The 19719-nt window shown below is 42.4% G+C and overlaps 1 protein-coding gene across 1 annotated transcript in view; it reads right to left on the reverse strand.

Moving 5' to 3' along the window:
- The window catches only part of LOC139689867 (uncharacterized), a 35887-nt gene extending 23833 nt beyond the window's left edge, over nt 1-12054 (reverse strand). The window contains exon 1 of the mRNA XM_071586970.1: nt 11993-12054. The gene's annotated coding sequence lies outside the window, so the exon portion shown is untranslated. The remainder of the gene's footprint in view (nt 1-11992) is intronic.
- Between the last annotated feature and the right edge of the window lie 7665 nt (nt 12055-19719).

The raw sequence follows: 19719 nt of genomic DNA on the forward strand, positions 1-19719 counted from the left end.
AAGAGGACGCTGTACATAAGGAATAATGAAATAAAACTAGACAAGACTGTGAGGAGGACGCACAGATTTTTGCTGCCATCAAATGACAGCCTGCAAAGGGGACACCACAACAACATGCAGGCTAGCGAGAAGTCACTCCGAAAGTTCGCAAATAAATATCACATCAGCAATGTGCCAATATAAATTGTAAGCATGCAAAACAGAATAAAGGGGTTTATCGAGGGATGGCTTTAAGGAGTGGACACGGAAAGATAACCTGACAAAAGATAGCGGCGAGAACATTGAAGATGCAATGCAACCGACACAACCAAAGTTATATCGCATATTACTTGTTTATCAACAATATGTTAGAATTATCAAATTTTGTAAATAATTTGAACAAAAGCTACATGTACTAAGGTATTCAAATGTGAAATACGTCTCTACATAAGCGAGACAAGCTGCTAGTAACAAGAACTGTAAAATAACGGTTAGATAAAGTATGGAAGCTCAACAAGCTACTTAGAATTTGTTTCAACCAGCGCCGTTGTTTACAGAGACGTGTATCCTGATCCCTGAACGTTCGCGCGAAAAAATGTCACTCTAAGTCACTGACTATTTTACACTTGATCTCTCGAAAGTTATTGACCAGAGATCTCCTACCTTAGTGCGATGGGAATAATAACACATTTTCAACATCACTGCTGAAGAGACATCCTTCCACTGCATGCAAGAATTTCAATCTGTGATTTTACCTTCTCTCCATGAGTATGCCAGCCTACTTCCTCTAATAATTTTGACTCGCTACCCAGTTTATCATAACAACGTTTTAATCGTACAAGTCTATCCCTCTGACGCTGCGCGCGAACCAATTCGGCAATCAATCCAACTTCGTGAATATCCCTGAGGATACTAGCAGCATATTCTAAATGAGGCCTAACGAGCGAAAGACAACATTTCTATTTTACCTTCTCGCCACGTCTTCCTTATACTCTTTCAACAAATCCTATTTTTGAGTTAGCTTGCCCACATATTCCTCATATACGTATGTTTTATCCAGGAGAGATCTCGAGAAAAAAGATGTGACAGTGATTTATCAAGTTTAAACATCATCTTTTGGTAATTTTGAAGGATTTCGAGAAGAAATTTTCTCATTCCAAAAAATTATTACTGCAAACTTTTTTAAGCTTATCTCCGATCCCTGTCAGTCGTACTGGCGCCATATTGAGTTAACTTGATCCAGTAATGTTATTTTATACTTGCGACCGGGATTAAATATATATATATATATATATATATATATATATATATATATATATATATATATATATATATATATATACATATATACATACATATATTACTTCAATATCTTCCGATTAAGACGGAGCAGAATTCCGTCGAAATGATCAAGAAATAACGTGTGGGTGAACTTTTTATGTGTGTCTATATTGTTTGATGCTATATATATATATGGAAGAATGTGAATAGAAGAATTAGGCAAAATGAAGTACAACGAATTAAACAATAAATTAAGGCTGGCAAAAAATAAAGCAAAAGAAGCATGGTGGAAGATGCAGTGCGAGGATATGGAAAGTCTGCAGAGGAAGGGTGAAATCGGTACGCTGTAGAGCAAAGTTAAATCTTTATCAAGAAGTAAGAAAGGGAGATCAACGATAGCAGTCAGAGATAAGGCAGATAAGGTAATAGTTGACACAGGAAAGATCCAAGAGAGATGGAAGGAATATGTAGAAGAACTGTGTAGTAAAGAGCTTAAACCCACAAAGTTAGAAAAGGAACATGACGTAGAGGAAGATAGCTTAGCTCCAGGCATACTAGACAATGAGATAGGAAGGGCATTAAAGGAGATGAAACCAAATAAGGCCGTGGGGGTGGATAACATTCCCGCGGAATTTTTAAAAGGCTTAGGAAAATGTGGGAGGAAGAGGCTATATGGGCTCATTCGTAGTATCCATGAGGAGGGAATCTTGCCGGAAGACTTTGTGAGATCAGTTTTAGTTCCTATTACCAAAATTGTAAAGGCTACATCGTGTTAGGAAAATAGGACAATAAGTTTAATATCCACGCAGCTTAAGTTGTTCTCAGAATCATAAACAAAATGATAGAGCCCAGGGCAAATGATTACTTAGGGGATGATCAGTTTGGGTTTAGGAAGGGGAGAGGTACGCGTGATGCCATTGCAGTAATGAGATTATTAATCGAGAGGAATATAGAACACAACCAGGAGGTATTTGCCTGTTTCGTAGATTTCGAAAAAGCGTTTGATAGAGTGAATTGGGAAAAACTAATGAGTATTCTGCAAAAATAGGAATAGATTGGCGGGAAAGGAGGCTAATCAGCAACCTGTACATGTCTCAGACTGCTCAGGTACGAGTGGGGAACGGGGAGTCAGGTTGGGCAGTGTTAGGAAGGGGTGTAAGGCAGGGTTGCCCATTATCACTGTTGCTGTTCAACCTGTATGCAGAGGAAATGATCAAAGAGGCATGGGAAGAACTCGAGGTAGGAATGAAAGTGGGCGGGGGATTCGTAAAATCAGTTAGGTTTGCTGATGACCAAGCTTTAGTTTGTCAGTCAGCCAAGGGGCTGCAAGCATTGCTGAGTGAATTGGAAATTCAGTGCGACAGGTATGGGATGAGAATCAATATTAATAAAACAAAGGTTATGCGATTTTCTAGAAAGAAAAAGGCCAAGCTTAACATTAAAATAGGAGGGCAAAAACTAGAGCAGGTAGAACAGTTTACGTATCTCGGTAGTGTTTGGACCAACACGGTCAAAGTAGTAAGGACGTAAGGAGAAGAATTGCGCTAGGCAAAGAGGCTTTCACAAGGAGGAGGGAGTTGATGACAGGAACGTTGAGTAAGGATGTTAAGAAAAGACTCGTCAAAACTTTTATATGGAGCTTACCTATGTACGGCGCGGAAACGTGGTCATTGAAGCAGGAGGATAGACGTAGACTGGAGGCTTTTGAAATGTGGGTGTGGAGAAGAATGGAGAAGGTGAAATGGACAGAGAAGAAAACAAACGAGGAAGTACTTGGTATGGTGGGCGAAGAGAGGGGTTTGTTGGGAGCAATCCTATGGAGGCAGGAAAAGTGGCTGAAGGGGGTATTGACTGGCAGCGGAATGTTGAAGACTGTAATTGAGGGGAGAATGTTGGGAAAACGAGGAAAGGGAAGGAACAGGATAGGGATGTTGGACGGGATGAAGGGAGGAAGAAAGTACTCAGAGCTGAAGAGGGACCTGATATAGAGTAGGATGATGGATTTTAGTAGGAGGATGGATGTAAAGTAGGAAGTTGTGTTTTGCTAGGGGTCACAAATTATTAAATTAGTAATTGTGTCCATCCGAAAACCTACCTTAACCGGTAGAATACCTAAAAAAAAATACATATATATACATATATACATACATATATATATGTATATATATGTGTATATATATATATATATATATATATATATATATATATATATATATATATATATACTACCTTGATCAAAAATTTCCCGGAATTTATTCAGAAAATTAAAAATACAAGTTTATTCATCTAAATCTATATTGTCCCCTTCAAAGTAATCCCCATCGACTGCAACACACTTATGCCAGCGCTTGATCCAATCCTCGAAACATTTTTTATATTCGGTTTTCGGTATGTCCATCAGTGCTTCCTGCGATTTTTCCATTACTTCCTCTCGGCTGCTAAAACGCGTTCCCCGTAATGGTTTTTTAACTCGATTGAACAGAAAGAAGTCACAGGGAGCCAAATCAGGTGAATTCGGTGGCTGTTGGATGGTATTTGTTGCATTTTTTGTCAAAAAATTACGAATAATGATAGCACTGTGCGACGGTGCGTTATCATGGTGCAAAATCCACGAGTTTTCTGCCCACATTTCTGGTCTCTTTCGGCGAATTGCTTCACGCAAACGTCTCATAACGCCCAAATAATACTCTTTGTTTACTGTCTGGCCTTCTGGCAAAAATTCATGATGCACTACACCGTTGTAATCCATGAAAACCGTCAGCATTGCCTTCTTTTTTGACTGAAAACGACGTGGTTTTTTTGGTCTCGGCTCATTTGGTGAACGCCATTCACTTGCCTGATGTCTGGATTGCGTGTCGTACTCATAAACCCACGTCTCGTCTCCAGTAATGATCCTTTTGATGAATGTGGGATCGGATTCAGCCTCGCAAATCATGTCTTTTGCGACGTCAACACGGTCTCTTTTTTGCATGAAATTGAGGTCTTTTGCTGCTACACGACGGAAACCCAAATCATTAACCACAATGTCTTGGGCGGATCCATAGGCAATGTTCAAGTCCTCCGCTATTTCTCTGATGGTTAATTTGCGGTTATTGACCAACATTTCTTTTACTTTATCAATTTTTTCACCGACTTTCGATGTCGATGGTCTGCCACTGCGTTCATCATCTTCGATTGACTCACGACCACTTCTGAACCGCTCGTGCCACTGGTAAACGACCGTTTTTTTTAGAGAATCGTTGCCGAAACACTTTTCCAACATTTCCAACGTCCGTGCGCCACTAAATCCGTTTTTTACGCAAAATTTAATACAAGTTCGTTGTTGCAAATTTAAATCCATTTCTGAAATTGTAAAAAATCGCCAACACACACAGAGATAGATGTACTCTTGGCTACGTAACTTTTGCAAATGTCAAGTTATGACACTAAGATTTAAAGGGAATATCAACAACAGATGTACCAATTTAACAAAAAAAACAGAACTCAAATCGGAACGATGGGAGCGGCACACGGTGGTTATTCCGGGAACTTTTTGATCAAGGTAGTATATATATATACATAAATTTTTTTTTTACCCTCCCCGCAGTACAACCTTGAGGTTGTGGAAGGGCTTGTGCGTTCCGATGACCCCTAGAGCTGTGCTGGCGGCAGTAATAATAATTGTTGCTCCTGGTAGGGTCACCCATGCAATATAGGTCGAGGGTCAGGAGCCAGACGAAAGGTAGTCCACTCAGCGTCTGATAGTGCAAGCAGGATGTTGAAGAGTGTATTTGACAGGAGAATGTTAGGCAAACGAGGAAAGGGAAGGAACAGGATAGGGATGTTGGACGGGATGAAGGGAGGAAGAAAGTACTCAGAGATGAAGAGGGATCATATGTAGAGAGGGATGTTGTGTTTTGCTAGGGGTCACAAATTATTTAATTAGTAATTATGTCCATCCAAAAACCTACCTTAACAGGTAGATTACCAAATAAATAAACAAATAAATATATATACATATATATATATATATATATATATATATATATATATATATTTATATATATATTCTTAGGGTATCTACCGGTTAAGGTAGGTTACTGAATGGACATAATTACTAATTAAATAATTTGTGACCCCTAGCAAAACACAACATTATACTCTACATCAGGCCCCTCTTCAGCTCTGAAACATTTCAATAGTTCCGCGGGAATGTTATCCACCGTGATATCATCCGTGATCCATGGTTTCCTAGTCCTTTTAGCGTTAACGGTTTCAATAGTGTCTTTGGCGGCTTAAGACAAACCTTTCTTGATACTTTAAACATTTTTCTTATCTTTTTGAAACGGACGCTATATTTCATAACCACTAAATTGTGGTCAGAGTCCGCATCCGCTCCCGGGAAGCTGTGCGAATTTACCACACTGTTCCTAAACCTGTGTCTAACAAGGATATAATCTAGCTGATACCTTTCTGAGTCACCTGGCATTTTCCATCTATACCTGCGTCTTTTGTGGTGTCTAAACCAAGTGTTGGTGATGACTAACCCCTGTCTCCTGCAGAACTCAACTGCTTTCTCCCCGTGGTCATTCCTCGTGCCTAAACCATAGTCGCCCACCTCATCACCATCTCTTCCTTCGCCTACCGTCGCATTCCAATCCCCCATCACTATCATATGTTTCCCTGCAGGAACACACGCGAGTATGTCCTCTAACTGATCGTATATCCTGTCCACCTCTTCTTCCTTCTGGTTGCTCGGTGGCATGTGTACCTGAATAATAACCAAGTTCGTCGGTTCTGCTTTTATCTCTACTAGTAATAATCTATCTATTACCTGCTCTATGTTGACTACGCTTCTTCCTACCCCTTCATTTAATATTATGGTAACCCCTCGTTGGCTCTCTTCCCCGCCGCTGTTTATTATTCTATAATTATCACTCCAGTAATCCCCGCTATCCTTCCATCTCACCTCGCATAGACGTAAAATATCTATTTTTCCCCTTTCCATCTCTCGCTTAACATTCTCCAATTTGCGTGTCTTCATCATTGTCCTAACATTCCACGTTCCTAGTCTAACTACTTTGGTTTTCTTTTACTGCGTCTTCTGTCCTGCTGCTGCTGGTTTTCCCTTGCAAGGTTTTCGTGGCATGACGACCGCGGAAGCCTTGCCTCCCCCACTGCCGGACACACGGCCGATTGGGCCGAGCCCCGTAGTTGCCAGGACTCAAAATCTCTGAATTGTCCATCATTTAAATCTTGGGAAGATAATTGAGGTGGTTTCCCGTTGCCTTCCTCAATAGTGTTTTTAACTTGACATCATCACTTACTGGCCGCCCCACTGGGGTCAGACGACATTGCATCCGGCTCACTGATGAACAGACGCTGCGTCGACTACCTTTCTTCTGGCTCCTATCTTCGAAATGGAACGCTCTTCGGCGACTAACCAATATATAAAAACACAGGTGTAGATTTTTAAACCATAGAGACACAAAGAAAGGACACTCACAATATGTTGTTTTGACGTTTCGACGGCTCGGTTGTCGTCTTCAGTATGGCGTTCTCGGGGAAGAGCGGAGAGGAATAATGCCGGGGATATGTGAGGGGAGGAGAGGTAAGGGGCCAATAGGAAAGGATCAAGGGGGTTGGAGGGGATATGTAGGTAGCCATATGATGCATTCATTGGGCTTGGTTCAGCCCACGCGGTTTGAATGACTGGGTCACCCAGATATGCCCCATCTTAGGGGGTTCTGACCTCTGTGATACCTGCAGATCAAAAGATTGATTGTGGGAAGCAGTGTGAGTAGGGATGGGATAATTAAGGGAGGTGGGAGATTTGGTGGAATATCGGTAATTATTCATGCGGAGGGAGAGTGTGGTCGTGCATTCGCCCACGTATAAGGCAGGGTAGAATTTACAGGAGAGGCGATATATAATATTTTTTGAGGTACAGGTGGTGACCGGTTGGGAGTTGCTACTAAGTGAGGGGGAGGGTCTTAGAAGATGGCAACATTTGCAGCGTGGGCGGTTGCATATTGCGGATAGGGGCGGGGGAGAGACTGGCGGCCTCGCAGTTGGTTTTCTAGACTTGAAGTCTCGCAAGTTCGACGGGCTTTCAAACGAAACAGAGGGACAATGTGGGAATAAAAGTGATGTGGACCGAGTGTTATTAATAATTGGGAAGAGGTCACGGATTAAATGTTTAATTTTGTGTGTTCCGGGGAAGAAAGTGGTGATAAGATTAGGGTATTTTGGGCGGTTTGGTTAGGGGAGGGGAGTGTATTGGGTTGACGGTTTGAGGATTTTACTGTTCAGTAGTTTTTCAGGGTACCCACATTTTCTGAGAGTCAGGTCGAAGTATTTCTGTTGGAGGGGATGTTGTTGCAGAGACGGAAGCCACGGACTGAGAGTGAGAATGGGATGGAGCGCTGTGTATGAGGTGAATGGCAGCTGTCGAAATGAAGATACTGTGGCTTATTAGTTGGTTTAATATGGATTGAGGTGCGAAACGTATTGTTTTGGAGGTGAATGCCGATATCAAGGAAAGTGATATTCGAGTCGGATATAGAAGAAGCGGAAGATACCTAGGAGGAGGAGTTGAGAGAGGAAATAAAAGAGGATAAAGTATACCACATCACAGTAATCAAAATGGGATTAGAGAAGAGATGATCATACAAGAAGCATCTTTAAGGATGGGGAGTGATGTGCGTTAACCTTTTCAGTGAATGAGTTTATTTTTCGGCGGATAGCAATTGTATGATCAGTCCATGATAACGTTTCATTAATGGTTGCCCCTGAATTATTTGCTGTCCTTAGGTATGGTATGATAGATCCATGCAATGTTAGTGGTGGGAGTTCATCAATGCTTATTTTAGAATGTAGTTTATGGTACTCGATTATAATAGACTTGACTTTTGATGGGTTTTAATTTTAGTAAATTTTGTATACTCCATAGCGACTAAGCAGCAAGGTCTGAATTAATTTCGTTAATAGTTCTAGGTAGGTAATTAAGGCGGGAATGGCTGTATATTTGTAAATGATCGTGGTAAAGGTGATGATTGCAATTAGAAATACCTTTACTGATATCTGTAGAGAGGAGTGTGGAGAGGAGATCACCGAACGTTGAGTCTAATGTCAAATAAATCTTAATGCCTAGCACAGATAATCAGCGGAGAAAGTGTGACAACTGCCTGTGAGAAAACCAATGAGAATTCAGGAATAAGAAATAAGGAAATAGTTCGCCCTAACTGATGTGTACTGAAAGAAAAATTATTTGTCAACGACATACTCTTGATGGAAATATACGAGGCACTTTTGGACTCGAAGGAAATCATTGAAAATACGTTTATATGACTGAAACCACTTGACCTAGCTAACTACAGCATAAGAATCGTCTACCTCCGATACAAGAATCAAATATAGACCGATACAAGACGCAAACCCCTAGTTCAACATGAAAACAAGTCGGTGGAGTAATAGAAGAAGGAGAAATAAAAAGAAGATGGACAAACAAATTGAGTAACTTCTGGCGTGACGTGGTGGAAATCGTACATAATGCCTTCGTATGCCTTGTGCTGCCTATTCCTAACATATGTTGAAGTGCTGCTAAGAGGAATCACCTTTGTCCATCTTAATGAATAACTCATCGTAGCACTTTTCCACGAGATAATTTTTTTTTATTTTGCGACTGGATTTTGATGTATTACATCATCATCAGGTGATGTAACCTGATGATAATTTAATACATCGAAACCCGGTCGTAAAATTAAAAAAATCTCCGTGGAAAAGTGCTGCGATGAGTTATTCATTAAGATGGACAAAGGTGAATCCTCTTAGCTGCACTTCAACATATGTTAGGAATAGGCAGCACAAGGCATACGAAGAATGTTGATCAAAGGAATCTATGTGAACGAGGGAAAGTTCAAGAGAGTAAGAGTGCGAAACATGTGAAAGTATGATTGAAAGTCAGTGGACAAAATAATTGAGAGAGAGCACACAGTGAGAGTACGCAAAGAATATTGAAACTCCTTTTTTCAGAAGGAAGACCTTGGAGGCAGGTGTATCCGAGAGAGACGAGAAATCAGAACAGGCAGACTCGTTCACCTTAATACGGCGGAAGTAGCATATCATGGAAGGAGAGGATCTCGACAGACATCAAGCGGGGCTATCTCAAGATAAGAAGGCGTGTAACGCTAAGAAGCAACAAAAGATGCGTCACAAAGAAGAAGAAGAGAAAATGAAGGAGCACTGGTGAGGAGTGTGGTGGCAGTCAGTGGAACATAGGAGAGTATAAGCTGCCGTAACTAGTTGAGAGGTTGATGCTCCAGGTCACTACGGCGACAGCGAGGACAACAAAGAAGGGCGGGAAAGACGTGTTGTGTTATGATGGATGTGATAGAAGGGAATTCGCCGCGAGTGGGAATACCAAGGCATCGAAATAGTCGGTCGCCGAGTGAAAAGGGACGCGGAAGAGCAGGAGCGTTTGATTGGCAAGGGAGTGGCCGGCAAAATGGGAAGAATTCGAGGGCGAACTGCGGTCGACAAAATCTTCGATTGGAAACACTGAAGGCGATCATTTTGTCAGCATAATCCCTACGGCTCTGCCCTCTGGGGAACGCACGGTTGAGCTCATGATTGAAAATAGAGACTGGCCTCGCCTTCCTTTGAGAACTTCGCCTGACCCAAAAGGATCTTATCACTTGGACGACTTTCACTGATGTCATCGCCCTTTATCCCGGCAGACGCAAGCACGGAGATATAAATATGGAATCAGTACGATTATTTCTTGCGCTAATCAGCATCCAAATGAAAATAAATCTAACGACCGTGAAAATTGGGAGCATCAACACATAATGAATTTTGTCGTATCAACAAGAATCTGCAGGTCCTCAAAGTCGAGATGTGCGAAGAATTCCGCGTCACTGCAGGCGCCCGGAACGTAAAAAACTCACGCAGAGAAAATATGGCAAATGATCGCGGTAACTTTCAGAGAATCGACCCTCACTAGGTATCAAGGCACTAACACAAATTTCCTGTGGATGTTAACCGGAAGGTTGACTGCATAACAGTTACAGCGGCTACTAATTGGACATGTTGTCCTCTGGCGGGGTTGTTGTCGCCGTCATTGAGATTAGACGCACCAGGGTCACATTCGCACCGTTCACGTATCTGGCGATCATTCCTAAGCCAGGGGCCAACTTGCCATCCTCGCACGGATAAAATGGCACGTACTAAAGATTAAAATTGGGAATTAAGAACCGTCATAAGCTTGAAGGCGTCCAGAGACGTGAATACGAATCCGCGCATTTTGACGGCCCTCCTCTGAATACTGAACTAATTCTTCACTGCAAGTCTCGTTTGGTTTGCTAAAGCTGTGTGGCCATTTCAGTTATTTTCATTTAATGAAGGATTGCCGCTGAGCTCTTATCTTATGGTTGATAACAACTGACGTCATCCACGTTATCCTTTAGTGTGGCTGAATGGAATGCCACGACGCTGACTTCTACACCTTACTACCGAACTACCTCCTGTATTTTCAAGACATGTAAAATTGACGTGACTGCGTACACGCGGCTATTGGAATTGGTGTCGTCACCAATGGTATTTGCCTCGTCTACTAGAGCCACTTAAATGTCGCAATCATCCCTCAACTCGACGTACTGATGCAGGAGTTACTACGTAGTTTAAAACGAGGGCCCATTTAAGTCGATTGTGACCTCCCCATGAAATAGGGCGCAGTGACTCTTTTCAATTATATGGCTGTATGGGTTTTCTGTTAAGGTAGACGAGACCTCATGGCACTGAGACCTTGAAGTGTGTACAAAAGCGGAAAATGTCTGGAGAGGCAGAGAAGAGATGTTCTACTATTTATAATTTTTCAATTTCGTGAAATAAGTTTGGAATAAAATTTACCAGTGAAAAATAATTAATTTTAGAAAAGCAATAGAAAGGCACGATTTGCAATGGATGGTTCCGACCGTTGATGAAGCATTAATCTCCATGTTAAAAATGTTTAATTCAAAACTGTTTATAAATAGAAGAACTGCCAGGATTCAACTGGTGAGGCACGTAGGTGCTTTAAATTTCTTTTGAAGAGTAGTAGTGATAATGTTAGGGGAGGCGACCTACAGCTAAGGTCATTTGCGCCATTGGGGATGGATGAGAATGGAGGAAGGATGAAGAGAACACCGGCGTCGGTATGAGCCCATTCTTCACCAGAGGCGCCTATGGGTCCGCAGTTTAACATCCCATTCGACGGACGGAATATTCACTTAAAGCATCTCAAGTAGAGATCGGTATAACACTGAAAAAGAACTATCTCGTCCAGGATACGAACCTGGGCTGGGCTCTGGGTGGGAATCGGTACGTCAGCCACCGAACCATCCCAATCCCCCACTGCCTTAAGGTTATAGCATAGGTGTAGAGAGGGATTTTACTTAAATACTCGTATATATCTATATAAAGTGTGCAATAGCACTCGAATGCATACAATGAAATACGGCTGCGATTTGGTTAATTCCTTGCCAAGGTAGAACATATTGGTTCTCAGCGATCGCATTACCCACTTAATCGCGAAACCACTTCCAATCTTCACGTACCGAATGATGTGAACGAGGCGTTATTGCGCCAGCACATTTTAATTTATATCAATCATATGGAATTTAGAATTGCAGCGGAATTGGTGTTCATGGTGTCCTCCCCAACAGACACAAGAAGAGTGAGAGCACAGGGCGTGCTCTGAGCAAAGGTCACTTACGTGCTGAAGTGTCCTCTCTTCCGTCGGTCGATCTTCTCTTTTCCGCCAAATAGCGAGTTCTCGCGTTCTTCCGCACAGCGCAGCGATCGGCTGCACACTGACACGCCACGTTTGGCGTGAGGGCGTTGATTCGCACAGCGGAGGAATCCCTAATCTCTATTACATTGTTCGTAAAATCAACCCGGAGAAGTTTTCATTCGTAGTACTCTGGGCCGAGACCTGAGAAATTTCATATTTTGACTTGAAATCAAACGCGACGGCGGCCGTCAGGGCACCACCCAAAGGTTAATCGGTGATTAATCGCATTAGGTTAGTTCCGTTTATTTTAAGTTGTTTCCTAATGCGGTGGATTTCAAAAGTGAGGAAAAATGACTTCTCTGTCACATTAAAACATTATTGAGGATGTCAACGGCAAACCAATTCAATTATTTACTCATAGACTGTTAGGATGGACACCATAATGAAAACGATTCCTGGCAAATACGGGACTCGGCTTACACCACCGTGTGTCGTACGCGGAAGTGGAGAAGGCAAGTCTGCCATGGACGTCATCTCACGAAATCCTTGGAAAGCGAGAAGCATAGTAGAAGCACAGAAGACACAGTTGAGGGCCGAATCTGTTATGACAGTGAATTGGAATGCTTGGATGATGTTGAGCACAAGATTATTTGAGAATATAAAGCGAGAGATGGAGAGAGGAAAGATAGCTGTTTTAGGTCGCTGCGAGGAGAGATGGAAGGCTAGCAATGGTTACTAGAGTAGTGGTTATAGAGAAATATACAGCGGAGGGGACGAGAGCCAGCAAGGGATGGCCACAATGTTGAATGAGAAGGTAGGCAGAAGCATAATGAACATGGACCATTCAACCTGTAGAATATTATCACCAGAAGTATAATTAAAACCAATGACCTTGGTCATGGTTCAGGTATCCCTGCCACCATGCAAACATAGGGAAGAAGAAAATGATAGGGTATACAATCTGTAAGAGGGCATAATCATGTGTGTCCCCAGGATGAAACATTTGATAGTAATGGGTGATTGGAATGTAACGTTAGGTGAAGAAAGTGTGGCGGTTACACATATTTCATCTGTCAGCTTTGGAGTCTTCCTATTCTTCCCACCAGAGGACAGCACTGGAGAGTGGAGACAAAGATGCGTTCACCAATTAGCCAGCAGTCCGCAGCAAGACCTATTGCGACAAACAACACCTTGCTCTGTCCGCACCTACGTACCCTTTGCAATTGAGCAGTTTGACAATAAACTTTCTGCAGTTTTCTTTCATTTGCTTTTATTTTTGTAGTCGCTTCAGCTTCCCCTTTGGATGCGACAAAAGAGAGGGCATGGAGATGGGAGACTATGTTTTAGGGACCCAAAAATAACAAGGGAAGAAAACAACAGAGTTCTGCCAAAGATGTAGGTTAATTGTAATGAATGCTTTGTTTAGACACCACAACAGGCATAAATATGCATGTAAAATGGTGTGGTTACGGTTTTTGGCCTTCCAATGGCATCATATGTGCCTCTCCCCTTCCTAAACCCACACTGATCTATTCCTTAAGTAATCATTTGCCCGGCTATCAGTCCTTTTGTTGATGATCCTGAGAACCACTTAAGCTGTTTGGGATATCAAACTTATCGTTCTGTTGTCCTCACATTATGTAGCCTTTTTTTAATATGAACCAAAACTGATCTGATGAAGTCTTCCAGCCAAATTCCATCCTCATAAATTCAATGAATTAGTCCACAAAAATCCTTCCTCATCCCTTTTTTTAACTTCTATGTAGTTCTGCAAGAATGTTTATCACCCCCGCAGCTTTATTTCAATTCCCTTCACGCCAATTTTGCTGCTGAGTAAGTCTAGTCAAAAGCTATCTACCTCACATTCTCTTTCCATGCCTAACCTTACTGACATAATGTTTTTCCATACAGTTGATTCTTCTATATATTCCCTTCATCTCATTTGAACCTTCTCTGAGTCAAATAGTATTTTCCTGACTTGTCTTTGATGGATTGCTATAATTTTCCCTTTTCACTTCCTAAAAGTGCTTTTGCCTTCATTTAACACACCAATTTTGCCCTTTCTTTGTAAAAAGTTCCATATCCCCACACTGCATCTCCGACAATGCTTCCTGCACCTTACTTGTTCACTGACTCAGTTTATTATTGAACTCTTTACACTTCATTATAAGTATCCACCTTTTTCTTATTCAATATCGTCGCCACCCCTCATTGACTCATGACCCCTCTGCTGTAATTACTCTTTAGCTAACACTCCAGTGATTCCTGCTCTCCTTACATCTCACCTCGAACAGCCCCATAACATCTACTAATTTCTCTTCCCATTACTCATTTTATTTTCTCTAAATTTCCCTGCCCTCATCATTGCTCCAACATTACATGGTGTTATTGGTGGATAATGTAATTTCAAAACTTTATTTATTAACCAAAGCAAATAAAATTGATTTTATGTACATAAAATTTACTCTCATTAACATGCCAATTTTGGTGGCTGGGTGGGCATTCTGCTCACCTGGTAGCCCAAACGTTGGCATCCCACTTAAAGAATGGTTCTAGGGCTAAGTCAAAGTTGGCGGTTTGAACCTCGGGACACCTCATGACGTCAAGGGAATAGTGGCCAATTTTGACCCCATGGACACTCTTAGGACTATCGGTGGTGTCCAGATATGACAAGAGTATTTTACCTAGTTCAGTGATATCAGAGCAATTATTGATACAATTGAACATAAAAAAGAACGAGAAAACATGATTTTAATTATTGTAAAAATTTATGCTTACTGGGCTGGTTAGGGATTACAGCAAAATAATGAACTTAAACATGAAATAAAAAGATTTATTGTGGAGAGTTCTTATTTTGGTTCTTTGTGCCATCATCAAGTACAACACCTTCCTTAAATACCTTTGATCTTGTGGCTCCAGTAATCTTCCATTTGGTGGAAAAGAGAAAAAAATGTATTCTTCATCATTGATGCCTTCAACTTCTTTAAGCCTGAAACTGCAGATCTGCTAAAATGAAGAAAAATGGAAAGGTACCTTCTTCAAGTCCAATAATGTACCTATCATTACATAAGTTTTCACATTATTTTTCACCTTCAGAAACAACTTCATTTTTCTCCCTTACAAAAGAAGATTTCAGTTTTCAGCAATATCAGACGTATTTTCTTAAAGAAAAAACAAAATTATTTATGCTTTTAACTTTTTGTTAGTTAAGATCAGAAGCTGCCATTTTATTTATCAAACGACTCTTACCATGGCATGATTGAGACTTCATAGTCCCTTCTTCCACCTGACCCATGTACATTACATTCAAGACATTTACAAACACTCAAGTCGATGAAAGCCCACTCAGGTGGGAATCGAACCAGCTACCTCTGGATTAGCAGGCGAGAACGTTAGCCCACCACCACTGAGACCATCAATGACGTCTTTCATGGTGTAACTAGATTTCATCAATCTATAATTATACAAAAAGTATTAAATAAGCTTTTACATCATGAGAAGATAGCATAAAGGTTTAATTATTACAAAAAAATAATCAACATAGGAACTTAATTTTCATTTGTTACTCTCAACACTTCCCACAATTCAGGGTTACACATCTCTTCCAGCATGCCTTGATCTTTTAATTGTGTCGTCAAATATTGCACCATGAATTACTTGTTTAATTCTGTCAATAACAAATAGTTGCTTGCGGCAAGATTAGGAGAATATGGCAGATGGGGAAAAATCCCAAGCCACATGATTTCCATTGCCAGTAGTGCCATGGTTGCAATTCCAGGTCATCCCATGTTTGTTTCAGCAAAGGAGTTGGTAAATTCCAAAGAAACTGCGGGAGATGCCGCAACAGTAACTTTTAACGGAGTTCTCTTCTAGTTCCTTAGGACTGCGGCGCTGGGCGGAGGACGTCATGATTTTCGTACGAAGAAAATTCCCAGTCAAAACAATAGTGTACCTTGATGATTGGCTGTTATATTCCGAAGCAAAGGTCTGCGGATATGAAGTATCTCGGTTCCTACAAGATACCCTGGGTATAACAGTGAATATACGTAAGTCAGTGCTAACCCCTACGCAAACCTTGCAATACCTGGGAGTGCAAATTAACACCTGTGATTTAAGCTTGAAATTAACGGCCAAGGCGCGCCGGCGAGTGGCCGCTCTTATCCCCATTATGGCCCGACTTCGGCAGCAAGACATCCCCAAGGCGGCAGGTTACCTAGCCTGGGTCGCCTGGGTGCTCCGCATTCCGCCATGCTTGATATCCCAAGTGTACCGACGAGAGGATGCGGCATGGAAGCGGCTCCTGGAGATGGACATCTTCTCCAAGGAAGTAGTCTTGCCGCAGCCCACCGAGACCATCGAAGTCTACACAGACGCCACCCCAACGCAAGGCGGAATAGTGATACCACAGTGGCAACTATCTCGGTCATTCCCGGTTCCAACAGACTGGCACATCAACGAAACAGAACTCTACGCGGCATTGTTCGGCCTCACCGAAACCATTCTTCTGTTAAATGATTTAAATCTTGCAAATGTTAACATTAAGGTTTACTTGGATAATACGAGTGCATTATATACATTACAAAAAGGGAACGGAGTCATGTTCCGGACACGCCCCTTGCTATTCAATATGTATTTTGAGATAATAAAGAACGTACAGTCGCAGACAGTGACCTGGTCTTGGGTATCCACGGCCGATAATCTGGCAGACGAGCCCTCACGGGCCGTACCCGCGTTTTAATGTGTCCGTCGGCCATATTGGTCGGCCGGATATATTAACACACGGGGCGGGCGTGGGGGCAGTCAGCTATAGATTTCGGTCGGGGATGCTCAAGGCCAGCAGCAGCTGCTCCAGGCGTCGGATTCTTCGTATGACACCTCGTCGTCGTGGTCGTTGTCCATGTCCGGATCCGACGCGTTCGAACCGACGCCGGATGAGGAATCAGCGGAAGAGCTGGTTTCCCAGGCTGTGGGGTCTTCGGGTTCTCCGGAGTTGACCCACCGCAGGAGCTGCTCTTCGCCGGTTGAGATGGATGCTTCAGGCAAGTGGAGCTCTGCTTCGGCCTCGTTGACCCCGTCCGCGGCCACGCTGGCGGGCGGGGTATTGGCGAAAGGGCTGATAGACGGGTGGTGGAGGTGGGGCGGGCGTCGGCGGTTGTTGGCTAAGGGTGAAGCCGGGAGGTAAGTGCAATAAGTTGACTGGCACCTCAGTGGCCATACGCAGCGCATCTCCCCATCCCATTGTTGCCACTGCTAACAGGGTTCGCGCACGATTGTACAGTGATTTCTTCTGGATCTCATTAAGGCCTTCCCAACTTGAGGCCATGGTAAGAATGAGGTTGATCTCATGCAAATCGCGGGCTTTAAGCCTAGGGCTGGTTTTCCGGGAGCTCAATGCAGAGAACAATTGCAATACCTCGTTATCTGGTGGAGGGTCCATTCCTTCGGCTGCACCGGGTGGTAGCAGGGCTGCGAATGATGGCGGAATAACTGCTCCGGGGAGTCCTCGCTGGTTCATCGCCTGAGTAAGTAGGGCTAGTTGGCTGGCCATGGCTGTGATTTCTGCTCGGAGTTCCTGCGTTTCGGTCAAAGGCTGTGAGGCTGGTGGGGATGCCATGGTTGATACTGATTCGTTAAATGTTTCAAATCTCTCTTCTATTTCTCTCTGCTCTTCAGATGTATAAAGGTCTTCACTGCGTGGTTCACGGTCTCGTGAGCGCGTTTGCATGACTTTCAGCTGCTGCTGGCCTTGAGCATCCCCGACCGAAATCTATAGCTGACTCGGAACTTCGGAGTTCTTAATCTAGTTCCTTTAAAAGCCCCAAAATTTTCAGAGTTTTAAAATTTTCAGAGTTTAAGAGGACGCCTCGGTAGCTTAAGTGGCTAAAGCACTCGACCGGATATTGAGGGATCTGGGTTCGAGTCCCAGTCAAGGCGAATGATTTTTACGCTCTGAAATTGTTGCATTAAAAAGGAGTTGGTAGTCATGGAACTCAAAGAGTGACGACACCTTTGAGATTTGCAGTTCTCTGCGAATAATTTTCTACACACTGTCACAGCTTAAATCAATCTCATTCATTGCTATTTGGATGGTTGCTCTTTGGTTTAATGAAAGCTTTAAGTCTTCTTCAGTGTGGTAGCATCGTCCATGAGTGACGGTCCATTTCCACTTCTAGGATCATTGTCTGTGAGAGGGACAACATGTGGCTGCCAGTTTGAACATTCCTTTCCTGCCACCTCACAACAGAGTCATATGGCAAAGGGATATCATCTCCACTGACAGCCTTTATGTCATTGATTGGGGATTTGCCTGGCACTGTGGCACCTTTCAAATGAAGAAACTTAATCAATTCACAGCGAGTCTCTAACATCTCCAATCTATGGGTTACTTCAGTCGGAATGAAAACCAATCAAAATTAATAGCTTCCATATATTCTATTGTTTCAGGCTTCACTTCGTTGAAATATTTAATATCCATACTAAAAAGAAAGAAAGACTCGTACTATTCCACAGATTTTATTATACGGTACAACGCGTTTCACCGACTTGCGGCATCATCAGGTACAAATTTGCAAAACAGACAGAGCAAGAATATATACCCTCAGTACAGAGTGGGGGCGGGGAGGGTTGGGAGGATTTGAGAGGGGTGGGGGCTCGCAGGTGCGTTGATGGATTGTTTTGACCATTTCCAGGCTAGTTTTTCTGAGAGGAGTGGGGAGGGGTATGGGAACAATTGCTCATTACAAAGTGTTGTGTTGGGGTTTACCAAGTGCCTTCTAATCTCTAATTGCTCGAGAGCGTCCATTTTTAATCCTTTTGGGAGTGTGTGTAATATCTCTGGGACAAAGCCACTGCTGTGGTTGAATTCTAGTAAATGCTTGGCGAAGAGAGAGTTGTTATTCTGATTTTTGTGACACCTTGCGTGTTCCTTGACTCGTAACTTGATATTCCTGCCGGTCTGACCGACATACACGCTGTTGCAATCCTCGCATTTCAGTTTATAAATGCCTGATTTGAGAAGGCTATCCTGGGTGTCTTTTCCATTGGCTAGAAGTTTGGAGAGGGTTATGGGAGGGTAGAAGGCTGCTTTGAGTGAGGTGGGTAGGCAGTTGGAAATCCTATATGAAAGATCTCCCAGAAATGGGATCGAGCACCACTTAAAATCTTTAGATACTGCGGGCTGTGATACGAAAATGCTTTTTATGGCCATTGCTTTTTGTTTTTTCCGTAGTAATGTGTCAACTAGTTTGGGGTTGAAACCATTGTTGGTAGCTATATTAATGATATTCACAAGTTCAATTTTGAAGTTTTTGGGGGAAAGGGGGATGTGCAGGAGGCGGTGGATCATGGAGTGGAGGGCTGCGTGTTTGTGAGAAAAGTGGTGTGCGGAATCATTAGAAATTATATGGTCTGTATATGTGGGTTTCCTATAAATTGCAAATTCGTGTCTATAATAAAATCTGTGGAAAAGCACGAGTCTTTCTTTTTAGTATGGAAAATTAATAGCTGTAATTTACAAAACTATGCACATAAGAATTAATTAATATGCAGAGTAAAATTTATCCAGATATATTTGTTATTTATCAGTAATAGTTACTTAAAAATGGTACCCCCACGGACACCCCCCCCTACACAACAGCTGTACAAATGTGGGAAATTGCAAGGCTATAATCACCACCACTTCCTCTCAACTGCTATTCACACACACACAC

Source organism: Hetaerina americana, unplaced genomic scaffold, assembly GCF_022747635.1.
Source record: "Hetaerina americana unplaced genomic scaffold, ioHetAmer1.1.p SCAF_28, whole genome shotgun sequence".
NCBI lineage: Eukaryota > Metazoa > Arthropoda > Insecta > Odonata > Calopterygidae > Hetaerina > Hetaerina americana.